The sequence below is a fragment of the Sinocyclocheilus rhinocerous genome, unplaced genomic scaffold, assembly GCF_001515625.1.
Source record: "Sinocyclocheilus rhinocerous isolate Xijiao unplaced genomic scaffold, SAMN03320098_v1.1 scaffold1310, whole genome shotgun sequence".
In the NCBI taxonomy this organism is placed as follows: domain Eukaryota; kingdom Metazoa; phylum Chordata; class Actinopteri; order Cypriniformes; family Cyprinidae; genus Sinocyclocheilus; species Sinocyclocheilus rhinocerous.
In genome coordinates this window covers 594,554-597,497 of record NW_015635534.1, presented here as the reverse complement: position 1 = coordinate 597,497, position 2,944 = coordinate 594,554, and the positions used below count along the sequence as shown (strand labels likewise).

At 36.3% G+C, this 2,944-nt stretch overlaps 1 protein-coding gene across 4 annotated transcripts in view; it reads left to right on the top strand.

Moving 5' to 3' along the window:
* LOC107747158 (aftiphilin-like) overlaps window positions 1-2,944 on the top strand; it is an 11,444-nt gene continuing 8,500 nt past the window's right edge. For all 4 annotated transcript variants that reach the window (XM_016561593.1, XM_016561594.1, XM_016561592.1 and 1 more), the window contains exon 1: window positions 1-208. The gene's annotated coding sequence lies outside the window, so the exon portion shown is untranslated. The remainder of the gene's footprint in view (window positions 209-2,944) is intronic.

Below are 2,944 nucleotides of genomic sequence, written 5' to 3'. Positions count from 1 at the left end.
TCCAGCAGTGCCACACCAGCGCGTGGTGCATGCTGGGTAATACTAGGAAAAAGAGCAGGATCCACAGCTCACACTCTCATACTCACACACACACACACACACACATAGACACGGACACACACACAGACCGAGACAGAGCGGATCTCCCGTGACGCCGGAGCGCGGGATGCGCTCGTGAGGATGGGACACTTCACTCCGGTCTCGTGAGGTAAGAAGATGACTGACAGCTGCGCGACAGCTAGCCGTTAGCACCGAGGTTAGAGCTAATGTTAGCCTGCTAGCTTCACCCGTGTTAATCAATGGGTTCTGATGCTACACTGAGCTGGTATGCTAACAGACCGAGTTTGCTCTTCTCATGCACTTGTGGAACAATAACACGAATCTTATGGCAACTTAATGTCATTGTTTAGACAGAAGCAGCTCATTTTGACTGAATTAAACACCGTATTTTATGCTGTCAGGTGTAATTGCACTGCTGTGATCAAGCTAACGGCTAACTGCTAGCCGTAATGTAAACATATCCAAAACCGATTTGATTCTGTCCGAAGGCCTAAATGTCAGTGATTCAGTTTAATCCAGATTTAATCTAGGATAAGCATAGTTTATGCTAAACTAATCTCCTCATCAGGTTTATAAAGTTATGAAGAGTAGTTTGATCAGTTTATGTGCTGAAGGTCTGGTGTTTCTTAACAGCTGTGATGAATTGATTTAATAACTTTACTCCTAAAGTGTGTCTTATGCACTTAAATACTGTCATTTAGTTTAGAAACTATATTATTTATAATCGTTATAATACTACATTTTAGTCTTGATATGTGTAATATGAATATACAGTTATAATTATAGATATTTATAGATGTAGTGTATCCTTATAAGAAAATAAGAGTATCACTGTCAATCTGATAAAATGCATGGGAATTTTTAATTCGCAATAATATAAACTAGAGGAGTAAAATAGTTAAGTTGGACATTTGTTATTGCTTTCTGATAGTAAAATTGTTTTGTATTTGGGCTAGATTATAGAAATCTGCAGTTAAAATGTTAAAATAGTGTAAGCGTAAATGGTAGTTTAGCACAATTTATTTATGTTCCTGTTTTAATCTTCCTGTTTTTTAAAAGTATCAGTTTCATAATAATTATAAAATGAATACACAGTTATTATTATTAATATCAGTTATTTACAAAAGGTTTTATCCTTACAGGAAAGTTGAGTATTACTCTCAGTCCCATCAGATCTATGAAGCTGTTTATTGCGTGATATATCTTAAATTGAATTACAATAATATAAATCAGAGGAGTAATTAATTCATTTGGAAATCTGTTGATGCTTTCTAATAGCAGCATTGTCTTTTTTTTGTTCTATAAGATGTCCATAAGACGCAGGTCACTTAAGTGCTGTGAATGTAAACTGAGGTTTGGCAAAGATCTTGCACAAGTGTCACTCTGTCATTGTTTGACCCACCTTTGTGCAAACAGCACTGACGAAGCTCCCAGCGCTGATACAGAAGACCATTTAAAAGCCCTGTTTTATTTGGTTTGTGCTTTTGCTCTCCTTTGTAAATTATTGCATTGAGTGACGTGGATTTTCCGGATTGATCTGGTTTCCCTGCTCCACTCAAGTCACCACTTCTCCCATTAGCACTTAATTAGCGTCTGATTTGAAGACAGTCTGTCTTGTTTTTACTCTTGTTGATTTGATTTGAGTTGGACAACAAGAACCTGTTCCTGTAAATAGGCCCTTGAGCACTATCATAATGAGAGCTGCCAACAGAGGGCGATTGCTTAGCGGTGTTACAATGGTGATCAGTGGTTTGTATAAAGAAAATAAGCATACATCGATCTTATTCATGTCAAGATTAAGAAGATTTATTGATGTTGTTGTGTCCTCAAAAGCGGCTTGATGTACTGAAGCACAAACGGTGTGTGTTGATTTACTCACTAGTTTAATATGTAGGGCGTAAAGCATTAACACATATGCAGAGCAATAGCAAAAGTGTTGCTTGTCTTTGCAAACACCAGTAATTAGACTTAGGATGATGCTGATGTACAAAAACGAGGCTTAAGTTCACTAAAGAGGAAGCATGAGTGATAATGCAGCGTCTCCCTGCTGTTCTCACTGTTGCGATTAAAACATGCAGCGTTGCAGAAGAGCTGATTTTCTGTTGCTGTGTCAGAAATAATTTCCAAACGACTTTTTGCATTTCACATTAAATCTAATTATGGTTTTGGACTAATCCTGAGGGCATCCTGACACTTTAATTATATTAGTAGCTGTCTCATCCTGTTACATGCATTGTAGGGCTGCGCGATTCGGGGGAAAAAACCTATCTGTGATTTTTCTGATAATTTAAAAAATGTGATTAAAAAAACAATTGTGACTATATATATCAATATGACTATAATAATTGTAATTTTAATTATTATTACTAAATAAAAATAAAATATTAAACAAAACAATAACTATTACTATTGTAATATTTCAGTGTAGCATTTAAGAAAAAATATATAATAATAATTTTACTTTACAGTACAGCTATAGCTTTTATTTTGGTGGAAAAACAGCCTTTTTTTTAAAGCTTTTTTATTGATAGGCACTTCTCATTACAAAATGGGAAGATGATTGGTGCATGTTGCATTTTCAAATGCATGTTATCCTATGCGACACAAACTCAGATTAGTAGCGTAGATTTTGATGTGGATTAGCATTGACTGTGAGCCAGATCATGTTTTGTTTGTGTAAATGAACACAGTGCCACACGTTACTCTGAAACACGCAGTAGGCTATGTGCATTCAATTAAATTGTATACTTTGCATTGCAATTTGATAATTGCACCTATCCATGCTGAATTTTGTTTTTGTTTTGATTAAGCATGCATGCATTAGGGTTGGGCCGATCGCCGATGGCTGACAGACATCACGATGTTGAGCCGGCATCGTGATCCC